Source organism: Halichoerus grypus, chromosome 7 (assembly GCF_964656455.1).
Source record: "Halichoerus grypus chromosome 7, mHalGry1.hap1.1, whole genome shotgun sequence".
Lineage (NCBI taxonomy): Eukaryota > Metazoa > Chordata > Mammalia > Carnivora > Phocidae > Halichoerus > Halichoerus grypus.
Window position 1 is genome coordinate 115,213,712 of NC_135718.1, and position 22,392 is coordinate 115,236,103.

Genomic DNA, 22,392 nt, shown 5'->3' on the forward strand with positions numbered 1-22,392 from the left:
AATCTAAAAAACAAGATGAACAAACAAAACAGAAGCAAACTTATACAGAGAACAAATTGGTGGTTGCCAGAGAGGAAGGCAGTGGGGGATGGGTGAAAGAGGTGAAGGGGACTAAGAGGTACAAACTTCCAGTTATACAGTAAATAAGTCATGGGGATAGAAAGTACAGCATAAGGAATATAGTAATATTGTAATAATATCTGGTGACAGATGGTGACTACACTTACGGTGAGCATTGAGTTATGTATAGGATTATCAATAGATTATGTTGTACACCTGAAACTAATATAACATTATATGTCAACTATAGTTTAAAAAAAAAATATTACAAAGGCTTGGATTTGAAATACTGCCTGAAAACCACACTGTTTCAGTCTCACTACAGAGTAGCCTTCTTCTAGAGACAGTGCTGTTTATTCACATCGCAGTGCATGAGAATAAGACTTCCAGCTATTTGACACAACTTCTAACTTCAGAGCAAAAATATTACTAACTTTCAGGTTTATAGTCAAAGCTACCATATGTTTGTTGGTCTTTCAATTTTTAGGGTATGGCAGAGATGAAAAGGGAGAGAGTGGGGTGATGGTTTGACCCTTGGATACAATGCAGAAGTAAATAAAAAAAAAAACCAATCAGGATAATTCTTGAAAGGGAAAATGATCATAAGAGGAAACAGATGTTATCACAAATTGGGGTCTGAATTTCTTGGTATCTGTGCTTGTATGGAAAAAATTTCTATATTGGAGATGGTTATCTTATGGTCAGAACCCTACAGTGATAAAAGGAAAGTTGAACTGGACACTGACAATTAAGTTTGATTGGTTGAGAAACGGTGATGATGGCAAGCTGGGGTCATTGTCCTGACTGGTAACTGAAGCATTCTGGCCATAGGACAAGCTCAAGGACATATGGAAACTGGATGGAAATGCAAACTTTTCTTATATGCCAAGGTTTCCCTAAATGGTGCAAAATGTAATTATGGAAACTGGGGATAAGGAAGTTGTGTTCTTGCCTTTTCTTCTTCTGTTATAGCTATGGACAGAATAACCAGCAAAGATTTTTTATGGTACTGTATTTAAGCTAGCTGATAGTCTAGCTGCAGTCTCAGTGTCTGGTTTATAGGTAATCTGAAGTAATTTTAGGGAATAGTGTAGCACTGAGAGTAACAGAATCCTGCAGTCTAATTATAGTCTCATAATAGAAGGGTGAGAAATGGCACCTGAAATTTATAATAAGCCATCCCCAGAAGAAATACAAATGTCAATAAATAGTGAAAGATGCTCAATCTCACTAATAATCAAGGAATGTAAGATAAAACAGGTGCATGCTACTTTTCTTTTGACAGATTGAATTAGAGGGCACTTTGGCAGGGCATGAGGCAGTCAGCATAGGGCATGCACATTTAGTGAGTGTAAATTGGCAGCAGTCTTCTAGGAGATGGTTTCTTCGCCTCCTAAAACCACCTGCCTGCCTACTTAACCTTCTTTGGTATGAGGACCACCTGATTCAGCAGGACCTCCTACCCAATCAGACTCAAAGAGGCTTTGATTCCTTCTGCTTCTTCTGGATGCAGGTGATAGGGTAGCGTATGTGTGGCAGAGACTCTATCCCCAGCAGCTGTTTGGAGGGGTTATGTAGGAAGTCAAGAAGTTCAGGGGGCAAAATTTGACCAAGTAGAGACAGGAAATGGGAAGGAACTGACAGTTAAATTGCTTTTCCTTTCTTTCCTTCTTTTTTGCCTGTTCCAAGATAGGATGTCCATTTAGCCTGACAAGAAGACATCCTCTCTTACCTAGGTCAGGGAAGCCAGCTCAGTAACAGTATCATGTTTTATTTGCTTTTCTTCCTTACCTGTCTCACCTCCTTTTCCTTCTCATTCTTCATATCCTGGGATTTTACCTCCTAAGAATTCCTTAGTTTGGAAGCTTTGCCTCAGGTTGTGTTCTTTAGGGAATACAGGCCAAGAAGCTAACAATCCACTTCTGAGACTCAATTTCATAAAAATATCTACAGTTTCTAGAAGATACAAGTTGTGGATGTACATTGCAGCAGTTTGCCGTACTGAAAAGTTGGAAACAATATAAATGGTCATCAATACGGAAATGGTTAAATAACGATATATAATGGATACTATCCAGCAATAAAAAGAATGATATGGAAGGTTGTCCATGATATATGAGATAAAGTGCAGGTCACTATGTTCAGTTTGATCCCATTTGGGAAAATTAAGCCACCAAATGAATCAGGCACAGGCATAATATTGAAAGAAATGATGTCAGATTGGGGAAGAAAGTAAGGAAAGAGAAGGATTTTAACTTTTCCTTTATATACTTACACAAAACTGAATTTTTTCCACATGGAACATGTAATAAAACACTGGAAAAAGAATTTGCCACTTCAATTATTTAGACACTGGGATAATTATTAAAAATGGAGAACAAATATTTAGGAGATAGAAAACATCAGTGCTTAGTTCATCCAATATTAATGTTTGGGGATCATGTAGAAACTAACTTCTAAAATTTAGTATGTAGGGGTATGTATATATGTGTGTGTGTTTGCTTAATATAAACTGGGACACTTTTCTAAATGCTTTGTAGATATTATTTACTGGTCACAACAACTCTATGAGGTAGGTGCTAATATTACTTCTGTTTTACAGATGAAGAATCCAAGGTGTAGAAAGCTTAAAAAAGACCCCACAAAAACAGAACCTTGATTGATGTTAAATAGATTTAACTGTGGTGGTTAGGAAATTAATCCAGTTTTGCCTAACTCCAGAGTCTGATATTTTAATTACGTTGTTTCTATCTAATTCAGTCCAGTAGCAGCAAGTTATCACAACCCATATATGATCCGATTGTAAAGTTGCCTACAAACTACTTGACATAGATAGCCAGGTTTTATTGTCTTTGGTGGGTGTGAGCAGATTTTTTTTTTTAAATCAAAGTGGAAACAGGGGGTGCCTGAGTGACTCAGCTGTTAAGCTTCTGCCTTTGGCTCAGGTCATGATCCCGGGGCCCTGGGATCGAGCCCCGCATCAGCCTCCCTGCTCAGCGGGAAGCCTGCTTCTCCCTCTCCCACTCTTCCTGCTTGTGTTCCTACGCTCACTTTGTCTCTCTCTATCAAATAAATAAATAAAATCTTAAAAAAACATCAAAGTGGAAATAGCTTTATTTTTTGATTGTAAAAAATTTTACAGAAACTTGGAGACAACACAGAAGTTTTTGGATGAAAATAAGAATTGTCTTAAAGATACATTGTTAATATATGGCATTTGTGTTTTGAAATTTTTATATGTACATTCACATACACATATAGTTAGATTTTAAAATTTTTATTTTTTCCCAAGTGGGATCATACTCCTCAGATGAGTTTTAAAAATCTACTTTACTTGCCAGTTATCATAGTCATCTTTCCTTGTGTGTGTGTGTGTGTGTGTGTGTGTGTGTGTGTATAAATTTCTAATGCCTGCATAGTGTTGTATGGATAAATCCTAATTAATTTAGCCAATAATCTATGATTCTATGTTTGACTCTGCAGCTGTTTCCTTTCTTTCTTTCTTTTTACTGTTATAGGTAATGCTGCAATAAACATTTTTCTACTTATATTTTTGTACACTTATCTAATTATTTCTTTAGAATGAATTCCTAGACGTCAGTAGCCAAGTTTTGTAGTTTCAGTTCTTGATTTATGTCTTAGATTCACCGAGCAATGCATTATTTGTCTAGAAAGAAATAGTCTCATGTTTTAGTCACTTGTGACTTTTCATTAATGGTTAATAATTACTGAGTACTCACCATGCATATTGAGTACCCACTATAAACATGGCACCACATTACTAGGTGTTATTTTCAGAATTTTCCTCTGGGGAAATCTGTGACTACAAACTATGAGGCAGAGTTGCTTAAGAGTAAAGAATGGAAGCAATTTATGAGAATATTATTCCATAGGATTTGGAGGAAAAAGAATGAGATATAACTTTAAAATCTGTGTAGATTATACTTTTCCTTTACCTAGCATATATCTACTTAACATTATAATTGACTGTTAATACTTGTCTCTTCCATTCTCTAAACTTTAAGCTCCGAGAGGTAAAGAAAACATTTATCTGTTTAGATCACCATTGTGCTGCCAGTTAGGAGTAACTGTAAGTTGAATTAATGAATAAATGAGAAATAAGACACTTATACAGTGAAGTATGACATCTATTTCCTAGGTTATTTGTAGAATTGTAGCTACCAAGCTTTTTGGACATATATTATGATGTTACTAAATATAATGTTTTAAAGCTCTGTAGGTAAAACCAGCATTCTCAATTCATTTAATTAAACCATTCCATTTTGTATGTCCATACCCTTTCATAAAGTGAGATGGTGAACCACCATTCTGTATCCACATTATGCAGCCTAATTATAAACTCAGGGTCAGACCAATACTGGGAGGCAGCAGACTAATAAATCACTATTACAAATGATATGCCCCAAAGGAGTGTTTACTGGTTACTTTAGCCAACTTATAAATGAATAGCTTAAGACCACAAGTAATTAGATAGGGTCTAGAGTAAAGAATCCCTATAAAATGAATGGCAGGTTTCTTGTATTTGAGAATTTACCTCCTTTATGCTGATTTTTATTCTAAGTTATCACTGGTATTCTCTATATAGGTTTTTCAACTCTCACTTAAAAATAGTGAAAGCTAGATAATCTTTATTATAACTACTAGAAAATAGTAAATCACTTAGAAGCAGCAAGTTGTCTAGACAAATTAGTATTTTCTTTTTTTTTTTTTAAGATTTTATTTATTCATTTGAGTCACAGAGATACAGAGAGAGAGAGCATGAGCAGGGGGAGAGGCAGAGGGAGAGGGAGAAGCAGGCTCCCCGCTGAGCCAGGAGCCTGATGCGGGGCTCAATCCCAGGACCCTGGGATCATGACCTGAGCTGAAGGCAGACGCTTAACCATCTGAGCCACCCAGGCGCCCCCCAATTAGTATTTCTTTTCTTTTTTTTTTTAAGATTTTATTTATTTGACAGAGAGACACAGCGCAAGAGGGAACACAAGCAGGGGGAGTGGGAGAGGGAGAAGCAGGCTTCCCACTGAGCAGGGAGCCCGATGCTGGGCTCGATCCCAGGACCCTGGGATCATGACCTGAGCCGAAGGCAGAGGCTTAACGACTGAGCCACCCAGGCAACCCCCAATTAGTATTTCTTAAGAGCTTTTGGCATTCAGTCTATTGTTTTTGTGAATAGGCAAACTACTAATTAAAGGTAAATTTTTTTTTTTTTTTTTTTTTTTTTTAAAGATTTTATTTTATTTATTTATTTGAGACAGAGAGAGAGAGCACATGAGATGGGGGAGGGTCAGAGGGAGAAGCAGGCTCCCTGCCGAGCAGGGAGCCCGATGCGGGACTCGATCCAGGGACTCCAGGATCATGACCTGAGCCGAAGGCAGTCGCTTAACCAACTGAGCCACCCAGGCGCCCTAAAGGTAAATTTTAATGAAGATTCATCATAATCATTTTAATAATTAAAACAAAGTATTTTATTTACATTTAAATATGCCCAATAATATTATCATTTTTCTTTTTTTTTTAAGATCTTAATTATTTATTTGACAGAGAGAGAGCACAAGCAGGCGAAGCTACAGAGGGAGAAGGAGAAGCAGGTTCCCCACTGAGCAAGGAGCCAGACCTGGGGCTGATCCCAGGAGCCTGGGATCATGACCCGAGCCAAAGGCAGACACTTAACCGACTGCGCCACCCAGGTGCCTCTTAATTTCTTTTTTAACAAGTCAAGAAAGCCAGGAAGTGTTGGGGAAGTGTCAGGCTCTTGTTGAATGAGCGTTATAATCAAACTGCCAACCTGCAGATCACTTTATAGATTGCTAGTAGCTGCCAAAAGCCTATGAACCTTAAAAATTTTTGATTTAGAAAATTTGAAATACTGTCTATATTAATCTAAATTAGGTAGTAAAACTATCATCTGTGACTACACTTAGATAAAAGAGTACTTAGGAAAATTAGGTTGGTATTTTTGTTACTGTATAAAATAAAATGATGCCTCAACTTTGAAAAGTTTGAAAATGGCTCAGTTGGTTAAGCATCCAACTCTTGGTTTCAGCTCAGGTCATGATCTCATGGTTCTGAGATCAAGCCCTGTGTGGAGTCCGCCTGGGATTCTTTCCCTCTTCCACTCCCTCCCCCTTTGCCCCTCCTTGTTTGTGTGTGTGCTCTCCCCCCCAGATAAATGAATAAATAAAATCTTAAAAAAAAGATGAAATGTTTGAAAATGGTTAAATGTAAAGACATGGTTTAAACTGTGTTTAAAGTAAATCATTGTTTCACTTTTATTCTACATTATGTGAAGTTTATTTTTTTTTCCTAAATGTTCTTCTAAATCATGAGATTATTTAATTCAGTGGATTTCCTGATTTAGACTACATAGGAGAATTATAGAGCAATATATGGGTCTAAGGTCCTTAAAATTTTTTTCAAATTCTGAATGTGATATGTGAATAACATTCTAATATACACTCTTATAGTAACAGTGTAAGTAAAAATGCATTCTTAAATAATCATAAAATAATTAGAATGTTTATTTTTATCCCACTGATTTTAGTATACTTATCAAGATATAAAAATAGAAACAATTCTGTCAAGGGTGTTTTCTCTTTTAAACTTGTAATTTCAACTGTGTTGTTTTTGTTTTACCAGTATCTGAAGGATTCTGATTCCTAAACTTTTGGCATCCAATACAGTCTGTTGCTTCAGCTCTATTGTGAGATAGACCTTACTTACTAGATTCTGCTAGGGCTTATATTAACCAGGATAGAATGTCAGAAGGAACAAGTATCACTGTAGTGATACGAACAATTGTTGGCAAATTCAGGGAAAAGGAGAACCCACTTAGGTGAAGATATTCTGGAGTACTTGGCACTTTAGTTTACCAGTTTTATCTTAAGTGTTGAATGTTGACTATACTAGACAAAATTCTTTCAAATTAGTGGGTTTTTTTGTTTTTAGGATTGTAGAACTCTTGGACATTATTTGCTATAGCCTAGAAGTATCCTTCCTTCTGACAGTTTTGGAAGTGATAAAATAGACCCAGATTACGCTTGTCATTAATAATAACTTAAGTAACCTAATGAGTTGCCTTTTGCAATTGTGATGTTTTGGCCAATGCAGTTTAAAAATCACTATCTTATACTATAATGCTTATTACTTATATTTAACTACATTCTCTATGGAAGTTTTTTTAAATCATAAAGTAATATAAGTACTTTGAAAATAAATGACTCCAGATTTATTAATTGCTATGGTGGTTACAACCCCATTGTGAGAGACTGCTTCCAAATCACATGTGTAGTAAATATTTTTATAGAAATATGGTCATAAATAGTCCCAGGAAATCCCTCTTGAATATGCTATATTTACATTTCAATTTTATGTTATTGGTTTGTTACTTTAAAATTGAATATAATTAGAATAAATAACATGCTAATGCCTTCATTTTACATTTTGAGTCAAAGCTTTCTCTTTTTTTTAAATTTTTTTATTGTTATGTTAATCCCCATACATTACATCATTAGTTTTAGATATAGTGTTCCATGATTCACTGTTTGTGCATAACACCCAGTGCTCCATGCAGAACGTGCCCTCCTCAATACCCATCACCAGGCTAACCCATCCTCCCACCCTTGAGTCAAAGCTTTCTAAATTAAACCTTTACCTCCAAAATAGCATCTTGAGTAAACACATGCAGTTTACCACATTTGAATGTTTTCTTGAGATCATATGTGTTTGATTTTTGCCTTTTAAAATTAAGAGTGTTATATAAATACAACTAGATGTGTAGCAATCTTTTCCTTGTACAAGCATCCCTGGTTTAATAGAATTCTGAAGAAGAGCACTTCATGAATTAAATAACAAATTGTCTTAAATTTTTCCTTTTCCCCATGGAACTTGAGGATCTTAGCATTAGATATATATTATCAGATGGAGTGTCAAAGTCCTCTTACTGTGTATGTTATAGTTAAGCTAAAATGAATGAATGAGAACACTCTTTTAAATGTACTAACAGCTATTAGTGAGATCCTAGTCCCTAGTGAAAAACCTTTATATTGGGAATGGAATAGTCACAAAGGACCAGTCTTCTCATTTGCCTATCATCGTCAGGATATTTGGTGCTAAACTGTTCATCAGCTGTGAGTCCTAGCTAATTCAAGCTGAGTCTCCTTAGCTAAATGAGGATTGAACATTTTAATCTCTGGCTTTATGAGCTGCCATTTCCTCACAGCCAGGGATATCCTTAACAAACTGTAGGGATATAATTGGGGCAAAATGTTAGGAAATGGAGCAGTAAGTTATAGTTATAATGGAGAAAGTACAAATAAGTTAAATTATTGACCATGGTTTCAAAATTAGAAATGTTTAATGCAGGGGCGCCTGGGTGGCTCAGTTGGTTGAACACGGACTCTTGGTTTCAGCTCAGGTAATGATCTCAGGGTCCTGAGAGCCCCAAGTCAGGCTCCGTGCTCAGCGGGAAGTCTGCTTCTCTTCCTCTTCCTCTCCCTCCACGTGCCACCTCCCCCGCCCCCTGCCCTTGCTCTCTCTCAAATAAATAAATAAATCTTAAAAAAAAAAAAAAAAAAAGGAATGTTTAAGGCAAACTTGAGCCACATTGCTGAAATACTGGAGATTTCTCTTGAGTAACTGGAATATTTTAAGCTCTCTCATACTACCAAATTGTCTGATGAGGTTGTCCCTTTCAGTATACTAATACTATAAATAATTTTAGGGTTTATAATATGAATTATTTTTAGTGATTTATACTACTGAGGTCCTGAAAAAATCATTATCTTTATTTGAATATTTGACTGTATGTTTTAAAACTTGGTATGTTCTAGATGTGATTGTATTGCATGTGGAGAAGAACAGTTTTATACTGGAACATATGTTCCTCTTTATAATGAAGGTTAACAGGAAAATGACAAAAACTTGTTTTATACTAAAGTTCTGAGGGACCATTAACTCAAATATAAGTTATTAATTCTTACTTTCAAGTCCTCTTTAACTTATCCCTGGCATTGTGAATCCAGACTTTTCTCTAACTTTATGTACGGTAAATTTGACTCCCATCTGACATGCCTCCTCATCGTCCCGCAAGCACAGTTCATTTAGTATGCCTTTCTTTACTCATACTGTTTTCCGAAATGCCTTCTGTACTGTTTCTACCTATGTTTGTTTTTTTTTTAGCCCTGATCAGTAAGTACTTTTTAGCTCTCCACACGCCTCTAGTCCACACTAATTGTCCCCTTTCTGTAAATGTTATATTTATTGTTATAGTGTACATTTTAATATTTGATCTTATTTGTCTTATGTTGATTCTTGTATGTGGCAGCATATCTGCTTCTTATGGGGCAATGTATCCTAAAGCCTTGGTAATGCTAAATGTCCTGATAGCAGGTACCTTGATTAACATACCTTTCATTGATAAGCTAAGTTTTTAAGAGAGCAACTGCTTGAAAGTACTTATTGTGCTGTAGAAGAAATATTTAAACTAGAATGTATATTATCAACATTGAAAAAAAGTTAATGTTTACAGTAGACTTTTATGGAATAATACATTTAGTGTTCATGTGTGTCCGTATATAACATTTTATTGTATGAAAGTTCTCTTTATTCCCTTAATTTTGCCTCCCTCAAAAGAAGCTACTCATTCTAATTCATCTTAGCCTCTTTCTCTTCTTAAATGATTGTAATTTTTCTCTGACTACAGATTGTAGGTTTCCATAGCACCTGTCTGATTATTGAGGTCTTTTGAGCAATAATAGGCTGGCAGGGAAAGGCAGCTGTATCTTTTTTCAAGTCTGGTGGGCCAGTGAGCTAGCAACCTCTGATCTCTCACTGAGATGAAGTGAAATGGAGTAATTGAGACCTTTTTTCTGGTAGGACTCTACAGGTGAATGCTGAAAATAGGTAGGTCCTTCCTGAGCAAAGGGATTGAGGACAGTTCAGCCTACCAGCATATTTAGGACTTCTAGAGTAAGCATGTGTAGGACCATACATAGCATGTGCTGGGTATGACCCCTTTCTATTTGCTAAGAGAATCTATTTTTATCAGGTGGTTGGGCCCCTGAACATTCAGGTTTTACTGCCAGATTAAATTTCTACTCCAGCTTTTACCCCCTGCACCCTCTTCCTTTAGGTGCATCCATAATTTCTTCCAAGTTTGTTTAGTTGTTGAGTTGCTCCAGTATGTTATATGGAGGGAGAGGGAGCCAAGAATATGTGTTTAGTCTACCATCTTCCTATTATTTTTCAGATGAGTTTGCTGTTCCTGCTGTCCTTCTGGTATTTCCAGAGTTTCCAGAATTCCAAGGTTCTCTATTCAATATAATTTCCAAATACTGAGTCAGCTTTTGCTATAGTGTGATGTTATGAAAGAATTTATCTGGACTGTGCTAAAGATCAACTTTTAGTCATATTCACTGTATGTGTTTTTCTGGTAAAGATATAGGTAGAAATATCTTGGGGCGCCTGGGTGGCTCAGTCGTTAAACGTCTGCCTTCAGCTCAGGTCATGATCCCAGCGTCCTGGGATCGAGCCCCACATCGGGCTCCCTGCTCCGCGGGAAGCCTGCTTCTCCCTCTCCCACTCCCCCTGCTTGTGTTCCCTCTCTCCCTGTGTCTCTCTCTGTCAAATAAATAAACAAAATCTTTAAAAAAAAAAAAAAAAAGATATAGGTAGAAATATCTTTTAGAATTGCGTGTTAGTTCCTATTTCATGCTTTATCAGGTTCTTATCAAAGGAATGTTCTGCACGCCTGCTGTGCCTATAACCAGTGTATTCATACTCTTCATGTGCTTTCTTAGGGTGGAATTCCTGGACCAAATGTAGCCAAGGTGAAGTTTGCCATGAATTTTCTTTGGGAGTTGACCCTCAGTAGTAACAGAAAATACCAGAGCAATTACTGCACACACATTAGTGGTCTTCTAATCTCCAGCCTTGCATGTAATTGCTGCTGTCAGCTACAATTACTGTCTGCCCAGGTTTCTTCCCCTGGGGCAGTCGGGCCGTGCCTTGATACAGAGTTAGAAAATGAGAACAGAGTTTCTGAAACTTTTTGAAGATTTTGCTTATAAACCTGTCTACTTTGAAATTTTAGAACTATAAAATTACCTTCTTTTTAAAAATTTTTTATTTTGACTTGAGTAAGTCTGACAATAATAAGAGAATAACAAAAGAAGATTTGAAGGTTCATTGAGTGTAATTATATTTCTGAAGAATTAATTATGAATACATTTCCTTTATGGATTAGTACCGTGTTGGCCACAGTTCAGGAAATGTAATTCTAAGCTGGTATTACTTTTTTTTTTTTTTTAACAGTGTATATACTAGCTAAATCCCTACATAATCTAGAATTATTTGATTTTGTGATTGTAGCAGTAGGACAAGATCATAATGTAGTAGTTCTAGATTAGACATTGCCTCCTTGATTGTAGATCTGGGGAATGAACTATCCTACACGAGTGAATTTTTCAGCTGACTAAATGTATTCTTTTAAATAGCTAAGCTTTTTTATTTTCAGGTGAAGATTCTTTTCATGTGATTATAAGTTTCCTAGCTTCTGTAATCATAGTTTACTAAACACATTTTATCACTTTCCTTACCTCCCAGGGTTATCATTATGTTTACTAATCATTGTGATAATTAATGTGATGAGCTTGTAGGCTAGTTAGGATATAGATTGTTTATCCCTTCACCTACTATTTCAAAACTTTATGCTCTTTTGGGTACTTTTTTTTTTTTTTATTGAGGCACCATAATTCACACACTATACAGTTCATCCATTTGAAGTGATCAATTCAGTGGTTTTTAGTATGTTCATAAAGTTGTATAGCCATTACCAGTCAGGTATGAACATGCTAAAAACCCAAATGTCCATTAATAGATGAGCAGATACACAAAATGTGGTATATCCATACAACAGAATATTATTTGGCTGTAAAAAAGAATGCAGTACTGATAATGTGCTACAATTTGGAAGAATCCTTGTTTTTCCATGCTAAACTATGCTAAATGAAAGAAGCCATTCACAAAAGACCACATATGTTATGACTCCATCTATTTGAAGTGTCCAGAATAGACAAATTTATCGAGACACAGATTAGTGGTTGCTTGGGGCTGGGGGAAATGAAGAGATTGAAACTGATAGCTAAAGAGTATGGAGTTTCTTTTTGAGGTTTTGAAATAACCCTTTAGCTGTCAATTTCAGTCTCCCCATTTTATTGCCAAATAATGTTCTGTTGTATGGATATACCACATTTTGTGTATCCATATATCCATTGATGGACATTCAGCCATTGGTGGACATCCGTTGGTGGAAATTTGTGTATCCATTCATCCACTGATGGACATTCATCCATTGGTGGACATCCATTGATGGACATTTGTGTATCCATTCATCCTTTGATGGGCATTGGTGGACATTTGTTCCACCTTTTGGCTATTACAAATGCTGCTGCTAAGAACAGTGGTGTGCAAGGTTTTGTGTGGACATATATCTTCACTTCTCAAGGGTATATGCCTAAGAGTGGAATTGCTGGGTCAAATAGTAACTCTATTTTTAACTTTTTGAGGAACTGCCAGACTATTTTCCATGATGCATTCCCATCAACAGTGTATGAGGGTTCTGATTTCTCTTCATCTTTGCCAACACTTGTTATTTTCTGATTTTCTGATTATAGTCATCCTAATGGGTATGAAGTTGCATCTTATTGTGGTTTTGATTTACATTTCCCTGGTATGTAATGATGTTAAGCATTTTTTCTTGTGCTTATTGGCCATTTATATGTCTTTTTTAAAAATCATTTCTTGTAGGGCTGTAATCTTGTATTTAGAACTTTAGTGGTTGTCTAGACTAATTTTCTGTCTCCAAGTTATTCCAACATAGACTTTTAGCTTCTGTTGGAAGACTCCTAGTGATGGAAATATACAATTTGTGAAGTTAACCCAATTTTTTACTCTGGTTATTAGAAGCTTCTTTCTATATTAGGTCAAAATCTACTTCACTGTTTTATTTTTATTATTGTTGTTTTCTCATATGTTCTATTTTTAGCCTTCTAAGCCCAAGTCCCAATTCTTCATCTACACAAGAAACCTTTATTGTTTTAAGACAGCTTTTAAGTTTCCTCTTCTTCAGGCTAGGTATCCGTAATTTCTAAAATTGTTCTCCATCCTCATAGCCATCAAGCCCCACCACCATCCCAATCATTCTGGTTTGAACAAGTTTCGGTTTCTTAGCACCTCTTACAGTATGGCTTTTGGAATTGAACAGGCTATTTGAGACATAGTGTGACCACTGTAGAATAGAACTTTTCTCTCATTTGAGTTCTGTACTTCTGTGATGTAGCTTAAAATTTCTTTAACTTTTTGGCAGCCACATTAAAATGTTACTTTTTTTTACACTTTCAGAGAACTACAATCCCAAGTCTTTTTTACAGATTCTGTTATGCATTGTCTGTTGTGTACTATGTTCAGTACTTTATGTGTCCTCATATTAAATTACATTTATTTGATTCATTATATTATTCCAACATTAGGATTTTTTTCGGATCATGAGTGTGTCGTCTATTTATGACGTCTTTTTCATTGATCCTGTCATCAGGAAATTTGATTAGCATGCTTTTTTGTATCTTGAGTCAACTGTTGATGAAGGTGGTATATAAGATAGGGTCAAAGACTAACTTTGCCCATAGAAACTTAACTAGAGATTGATATTGATCCATTTATACATGGTTAAGACACTCATTAGTAATAAAAATAATAATTAGCTATATTTACTGAGCTCTTTCTGTGTGCCATGAATTATGCTAAATGCTTTAGATATTTTATTTTTATTTAAAAAACTTTTTAAAAAAGATTTTATTTATTTAGAGAGAGAGGGAGAGAGTGCATGTGAGCAGGGGGAGGGGCAGAGAAGAGGGAGAGAGAGAGAATCTCAAGCAGACTCCATGCTAAGCCCGGAGCCTGTCGTAGGACTTGATGCCATGACCCTGGGACCATGACCTGAACCAAAATCAAGGGTTGGATGCCCAACCAACTGAGCCACCCAGGCACCCTACTTCAGATATTTTATTTAGTTCTCAGCACAACCCTATAAAACAAACACTATTATTTGCATTTTCTGGAAGAAAAACCCCTGAAACTTAGGAAAGTTAATAATTTTTCCTGAAGTTACATTAAGTGGCAGAGTAGTATTTCAACATTATATGTCTCATTCTAAAATTAATATATAACTAAAATTTACTCTCATGTAAAAAATCCACCTTATTTGAAGCTGTGCCTTATTTTTCTTATCCATTTATTCATATATTCAACAAATATTTATTAAGTGCCTTCTGTATACTGGGCACTGTTCTAAGTTCCTAGGATACATCAGTAAAAAAAAAATAGACAAAAACCTTTATCCTTGTGGGGCTTAAATTCTACACAGGAAGACAAGAGGGATTGGAGTATAATATAGAGAGAGCATTGGGTTATAGTTCTAAATAGGGTGGTAAGGGTAAGATGTATGGAGAAGGGCAATATTTGAATAAGGACTTTAAATTGGTAAGGTAGTGAAGTACTTAGATAACTGGTAGAAAAGATTCCTGCTCATTCCTCCTTGAAGTTATTCTGCAATATAATAGGACCAAAGACAGTTACTTAAGATGCTTTTTGATTATTCTAGATGATCTAAAATACATACTCTCTGGGTAAATGCTTCTGGAAGTGCTTCTTTATCAATCTTTCTGTGCCCCAGGTATTGCAGTTCTTTTTTTTTTTTTTTTCCAGGTATTGCAGTTCTACCTATTTGTCTGCGTTTAGCTTATATCTAAATAAAAGGAAGGGCCTTATAGAGGCCAAGGAAATTTTTATTTTGAGGCTTTTCTTTCCATTCATCAGTTTGCTCTTTGATAAAACAAGAACACATTTCTCCTTTTTTTTTTTTTCCAAGTGGGAAGCCAGAGAATCCACTAAAAGTTAAGAATATTTCTGGATATTTATCCTCAATAAGTTTCTTTGAATGAATTGTAATTCCCAGGAGAACATAATGCTTTAAGTATGCATTTCTTTTTTTTTTTTTTAAAGATTTTATTTATTTATTTGACAGAGAGAGACACAGCGAGAGAGAGAACACAAGCAGAGAGAGTGGGAGCAGGAGAGGGAGAAGCAGGCTTCCCACGGAGCAGGAAGCCCAATGCAGGGCTCAATCCCAGGACCCTGGGACCATGACCTGAGCCGAAGGCAGACGCTTAATGACTGAGCCACCCAGGCGCCCCTTAAGTTTGCATTTCAAGAAGCTACAGAAAGAACAAAAAATCAAATTTTACAAAATAGAAAGATAAGTGGAAAAGCCAATAAAATAGAAAACAGATATGTACTGGAGAAAAATCAGCAAAGCCAAGAGTTGGTTCTTTGAAAAGATTAATAAAACCCTAGTAAGAATGATCAAGAAAGAAGAGAAAAAAGACAAATGGTCAATGTCAGGAATGCAGAAGGGACACCACCACATATGTTAAGGAATCAAAAAATTAATAAGTAGATCTTATGAACAACTTTAGGCAAATGAATTGATTATTTAGGAAAAATGGACAAATTTTTTAAAACACCCCAAATAAACCACTAACTTACCAAAGCTGACTAAAGAAATGGAACATCTGAATAGTTCCATATCTATTAAGAAATGGAAAAACATTCTATGCTCATGGAATGGAAGGACAAATATTGTTAAGGAAAGTGACTCTTAAAGAACTTACTGCAAAGAAAATCTCTGGCTCAGATAGCTTCACTAGTACATTCTTTCAATTGTTTAAGGAAGAAATACTGCCAATCTTACACAAACTTATCTGGGAAATAGAAAAAGGGAAAACACTTCTCATTTCATTTTTTAAGACCAGAATAACCTTGATACTTAAGCCTGGCGAGAATGATACAAAAAAGGAACAATACAGATCAATTATTCACATTAACATGGGTGAAAAATTTTTTTAAAAAATATATTAGCAAATCAAATCCAGCAACAAATAAAAAGAATAAGACATCATGATGAAGTAGAGTTAATTCTAGGAATGTAAGAGTGGTTTAATTTTTGAAAAGCAGTGTAATTTGTCATGTTAGCAGAAAAAAGGAAAAAATCATACGATCATCTTGACAGAGGGAAAAAGAGATTCAACAAAATTTAATACCCATTCAGGATAAAAACCATTAATAGCTGTTAATAGAAGGGAGCTTTCTTTCTTTCTTTCTTTTTTTTTTTTAAAGATTTTATTTACTTATTTGACAGAGAGATAGAAAGCAGAAGTAGGCAGAGCAGCAGGCAGAGGGAGATGGAGAAGCAGGCTCCCCGCTGAGCAGGGACCCCAATGTGGGGCTTGATCCCAGGACCCTGGGATCACGACCCGAGCCGAAGGCAGCCGCTTAACCAGCTGAGCCACCCAGGCACCCCAGAAGGGAACTTTCTTAATCTGATAAAGGGTATTTATAAAAGCCGATAGCAAACATCAAACTCAAATACTTCTGATGTTTACATATTCAGTCCATAAGTTTGCACATCTGATGAGTTCATAAATATGTATTTTAAAAGTAGCAATCACAAAACGATAGATGCCGTATTTCACGGGAGCTATCCATCCATAAGGTAACATTGATTTCTGCTTGTGAATTTCCTGATGACATTTATTTTCTCCTGTGTACTTAAAATTAAAATATGAATTAATATGATAAGTTGATTTAATTACTTGAATTCTGCTTGTATCAAACACACTACTTTTGTTGATGGGATCGTATCAACTAGATTTTGAGCTGTGAATCAAAAAGTATGGTTTGCGGCAGGTCACTGACCTGTAGCTCCATTTTATATCCAGCTGGCTTGTTTGTGCATCTGAGTGATGCAAACTAGGTCATAGGCCTGCATATGGTTGCTACAAGGTAGTCTTGAGAAATGAGGTTTTGAGGATTCTGCTTTGGAAAGTTGATTTCCACAATATGGAAAGTTACTAAAATGTTGAGATAGTGTTCAAAAGACTTTGGTAAGCCACAAATAACAGATGTTCACTAAACTGGTCTTGCCTTGGGGTGCCTAGCTGGCTCAGTTAGTAGAGCATCTGACTCTTCATCTTGGGGTCATGAGTTCGAGTCCCACATTGGGGGTAGAGTTTACTTAAAAATAAATAAAATAAACTGGTTTTGCCTTATCAATCTCTGTACCTCTCTTTCATGAAATCATCCATTCATCCTATTAAGATAGTTGGTTGAATGGAGGCAAAAGTAATGGAAAAGAGAATGGGATAGAAATATACGCAGTTTAAACTTTAAAAAAAGGGAAATACACCTAGTTTAGCACTAGTAATCTGTTTGTGTATCCCAGTCATGCATTCCATCAAAAATCACTCTGGTTATTCGAATCCTGGGAAGATGGCAGTGGCTGTAGCATAGTTTTTGAATATTCCTGAATGCTTCTTTAACAGAATAACCAGGATAGCATAACCAAAAGCTCTTAAGCAATATCTCTGTAAAAACTCATTGATTAGATAAAATTGGAACAAACCATCACGATTACTGTAGCATTGGGATCTCCATAGGAGGAAGCAATAGGGAGTCTGACCTGAGAATGGCATGATCCTAAAATTGCCAACAGGTAGTTTATTTTACTTTTTTGCCAACAGGTAGTTTAGAGGATTTTCCACACTTCATGTCTGAGTTTAAAGGGTTCATGGCAAGGTTCTTTAGAGCTGTCTGGGCTCTGTTCCAAAATTAACCAGCCAAATTTCCCTTCCAGTATAAAACCTTACACTGAGAGGAATCTACTGGTAATTTAATCACAACCAAGCAGGACAATGATAATAAAGACAAAAGGAAAAAAACAGATAAAAGGGGGAAAGGGGACCAGAGCCAAGCAATCTTGAAAGTATCTCAAGGGCCAGATTTTTAAATACTTTATGAAAATAACAGAAAAGGGAGGTATAGACCCCAAAATCTATCCCAATCCACATTTCAGTCTTAAAAATTCAAGAACATTAATTTCAAGTAAAGATGAGTAACAGAAAGGATTGTGGTTGAATTCTACCAATCCTACAAAATTAATATATTTATTCTTAAATTATATTACAGAGTGGTAAAAGAAGAACTTATTTTTTGTTTTGCTATACAGTGATGAAATTTAATTGGTGATTTATAAGGATTCTCTAAGAGGTCTATTGACCATATTAATTATCTGGAAAAATTATCTCATATATTTTGGTGATAAAAAATACTTGGTTAAAAAAGTGTATTTTTAAGTTTTTTTTTTATATTTTAAAAATCTGCATCACTTTTTAAGCTATTGTATATATAGTATATATGCAAAAAATAGTAGGGAATGCTGAAATTTGGAGGTTTGGATAAAATACCTACTTGCACATATTTCTGCTTTTTCTTTGATCTAAAAATTATTTTCCAATTGTAGTTTAAGCATTTATGTAATATTTCTAGATAATTGACATCCATATTAAATGTCCATTGTAGTTAAGGGTTTAGGAGTTGATTCTTTTTACTATGCTGTTTGTAGTTTTAAGAGAAACTAAGGTTAAAATACATAGATTTATGGAGTTTATCTTTCTTGTGAAAATTTTTTAAGTAATTAATTTATTTTAAGAAGAGATTTACTTGTTATTTTAGAGAGAGACAGCATGAGCACTATTGGGAGGGGCAGAGGGAGAAGGAGAGAGAATCTCCAGCAGACTCCATGCTGAGCGTAGAGCCCAACACAGGGCTTGATCTCACCACCCTGAGATCATGACCTGAGCCAAAACCAAGAGTCAGACACTTAACCAACTGCACCACCCTGGAAACCCCTCTTGGGAAATTTTAGGAGTAGTACTGTTATAAATAGCATTTTCATGGTAGGTTTTTTTTTTTTTTAAGATTTTATTTATTTATTTAACTGAGAGAGAGAGAGAGTACAAGCAGGGGGAGGGAGAGGGACAAGCAGACTCAGCGCTGAGTTTGGAGCCTGATGCAGGGCTCCGTCTTACCACTCGGAGACCATGACCTGAATTGAAATCGAGAGTTGTATGCTCAACTGACTGAGCCACCCAGGAGCCCCTAGGTTTTTGTTGTTGTTGTTGTTTTTAACACTCATGACAGATAATAGCTGAGATGAGATTAATATTCTTACTTTTGTATGTGGAAATGAATATTCATGTTTCAGGAAAAAAACTACAGTGAAATATTTGTGAAGGATTATTAGGAAAGTATTCTTTTTTAAGGACTGTAGTATTAGTCTGTGTAATTGATTAAATTGTGCATAATTTATCATAAATCAGCCTCAAAAAATTCAAAGTTATATGTTTAATCTTAAAGTTTCCTTTTGAACTAAGTACTTAAATATTTTTAAATTATACTTAAGAAAATGAACAAAATTTTAATTCAGAATATTGTCAATATGTAATAATGGTTTCTAAAGTAGCTTGGAGAAGTAGCATAGTTTAACAGAGCACAGGCTTTGGACATCAGAAGATCTTGGTTTAAATCTTGATTTTGCCACTTACTCTGTGGCACTGGATACTTCATTTCTCTTATCTCCAGCTTTCTAACCTGTAAAATGGAGATACATTTCATCAAATATAAGGCAGACAGTTATTAAGTTCTTGAGATTTTTAAAAAATTCTGGATGTGTCTTAAAATTGATGGTGTGTTATATTTAATTGTGTTTTTTCTTTCTTAGCATTACAGAAAATAATGGTACTTCTTATAATCTATGTCTTACCGTGAAATGCAGTAAAAATGACAACTTTCTAGAGTTGTTTTGAAGTTGGAATTGGATAATATATATAAAGTGCAGAGCACATGGAAGACACTCTTTAAGTCTTATTTTTATTTTCTTTTTTCTTAAATACAAGAGTTATGTTAAATTTCTTATTTGTTTGGTTTTGGGGTTGGTTGCTTTAGCAGGAGATTCTGAAGTTTAAGTGTCTTAGATAAAGACTCATGGTTCAGTATTATAAGTCCCCACATCAAAGCATCTTGTTATCTGTATTACTGAGGCACTTTTGCTTTGGAGAAATGGCTGTATTTTGGCTAATAATTATATTAGCTAACACTTACATAGTATCCTCTTTGGGCTGGGCCCTGTTCTGTTTTACATACATATTTTATACTTTGAAACACCCATATAGGATGGGTAACAATATTCCTATTTTTACAAATAAGGAAACTGGGGCAGAGAGGTTAATTTACCCAAATTTCTACAGCTAGACCTATAAACAAATTAAGCAAACAAACCAATAAAAGGTAGCACATGGAAGCAAGGAACTCCCTCCTTGCCTATATTAGCCTGATGATCTTTGGAATAGTTATTTTTCAGCTGGAAAAGAATGCTTCACAAGGTTTTAAATCTTGACGGTGCAACTGAGTAAGGTGGAATCTGAATCAAGTGATAAAGATTCAGCCAACAACTTAATCTTTCCCCTTTGAGTGAAGGAGCATTTCACTGTCTCAAATAATATAGTCTGAGGCAATGTAAGAATTGGCAAATTTTATCTTATTGGCTGCCAAATTGGAGTCTTTTCTTTAACTGCTGATGTAACATAAAAATAACTTAATGGATTTTGAGTAGAGAGAAATGAAATAAACTTCTTAAGCCTCTATGAGAAACACTTATTGGAGTGGAAGTAGGAGGGTAAGGTAGCCAAAGTTTACCCCTTCTTGTAGATGGAGAGCAAAACTAATGCGTTTTTGGCAGCTTTATTCTGAATTCAATCTGATAATGGCAGATTATTTTTAAGTATTATTTCTCCTTAAGATATAATCTCTCCCCTCCCCCACCAAAAAGGTTGTTACCAGCATTCTACCATGCACAAAGCTTCAGAAAGAGAAATTAATCCCAGGAAGAAGAAATATACTTTAAATATACTATAATTAGATTATGGAGTCATTTTTTTCCTAAAGATTTTAATTAAAACTATAGTATGCTTTATATACAAAGATATTCATCGTCTTTGTTTATGAGTGAAAAAATGAAAATAACCTAGACAACTATCAGATAACGGTTAAGTAAATTATGCATGGAATATTATGCTAGTTTTTTTTTTTTTTTTTTTAAAGATTTTATTCATTTGACAGAGAGAGACACACACAGCGAGAGAGGGAACACAAGCAGGGGGAGTGGGAGAGGGAGAAGCAGGCCTCCCGCCGAGCAGGGAGCCCGATGCGGGGCTCGATCCCAGGACCCTGGGATCATGACTTGAGCCGAAGGCAGACGCCTAACGACTGAGCCACCCAGGCACCCCATATTATGCTAGTTTTTAAATTAATGTTTGTGGGACTTCTCCAGGGCATTGTGGAGTAATGGGGGTGAGATTTATCATTTTGCCTAAAACTGGAAGAAAACCGGACACAATGGATGAAAAATAGTGATTTTTCAGACATATTAAAAGTAGTATACAACTAGTAAAGAAGGGAAACAAAATAAGCCCTATAATTGCCTCAGCTTATGGCCTGGAAATAATTTCCAGGCTACAGTGCAGGGAAGAGGGACCCAAAAGAGTCTGGCTCTTTCACTAATTTGAGCTGGAAAATGGAAGCTGACTACTAGGGAGCAACTTCTTGCACAGAAAGAGAGAGAGTTCCAAAGATGTGCAGAGGGATCCCTTTGTCTGAATACTAATCTCTCTATGTGAGAGAGGAAACTAACAAGCTGAGGAAAGAAATACAAAAAAGCAGTAGGCCAAACAATCCTGGAGTTGACATAGGACTGAGAATATTTCATTTCCTACTAGTCAGAGTGGGAAGAAAATGTAGTATATGGAACATAATATTGTAGAGACCTCAGAAGGATTTCACTTTAGCAGTGAGGCTAAATGAAGCTCTAGATTAAAGGCTGCTCTGCCCCTGCCTTAACAGAACTTTAAAAGTGAGTCTTGAAAGGATCAGATTGATTCCACATAACTGAATTCATGCCAAAACAAAGTCTAACATAACTTAATACAAAATCAAGCAAACTATAGTAAAATTCACAGTGTCTGCCTTACAGTAAAAGTCTTTCAAGCAGGCAAAGATAGCAGCAAAATATGACCCATAACCAGGAGGAAAACCTGTCAATGAAAGTAGATGCAGAAATGATAGAGATGAAACAGCTATTATAAATATATTCTGTATATTCAGGAAAGTCGAGGATAGGGGCGCCTGGGTGGTTCAGTCGGTTAAGCGTCTGCCTTAGGCTCAGGTGATGATCCCGGAGTCCTAGGATTGAGTCCCGCATCAGGCTCCCTGCTCAGCAGGAAGCCTGCTTCTCTCTCTCCCTCTGCCTGCTGCTCCCCCTGCTTGTGCTCTCTCTCTGTCAAATAAATAAATAAAAATCTTTTTAAA

The 22,392-nt window shown here is 35.8% G+C and overlaps 1 protein-coding gene across 3 annotated transcripts in view; it reads left to right on the forward strand.

Moving 5' to 3' along the window:
• ACBD6 (acyl-CoA binding domain containing 6) overlaps positions 1-22,392 on the forward strand; it is a 214,957-nt gene that overhangs the window by 41,861 nt on the left and 150,704 nt on the right. The window contains exon 4 of one of the 3 annotated variants that reach the window (XR_013449867.1): positions 10,325-10,381. The exons of the other annotated variants lie outside the window; for them this stretch is intronic. The gene's annotated coding sequence lies outside the window, so the exon portion shown is untranslated. The remainder of the gene's footprint in view (positions 1-10,324; positions 10,382-22,392) is intronic. 3 annotated transcript variants of the gene reach the window in all.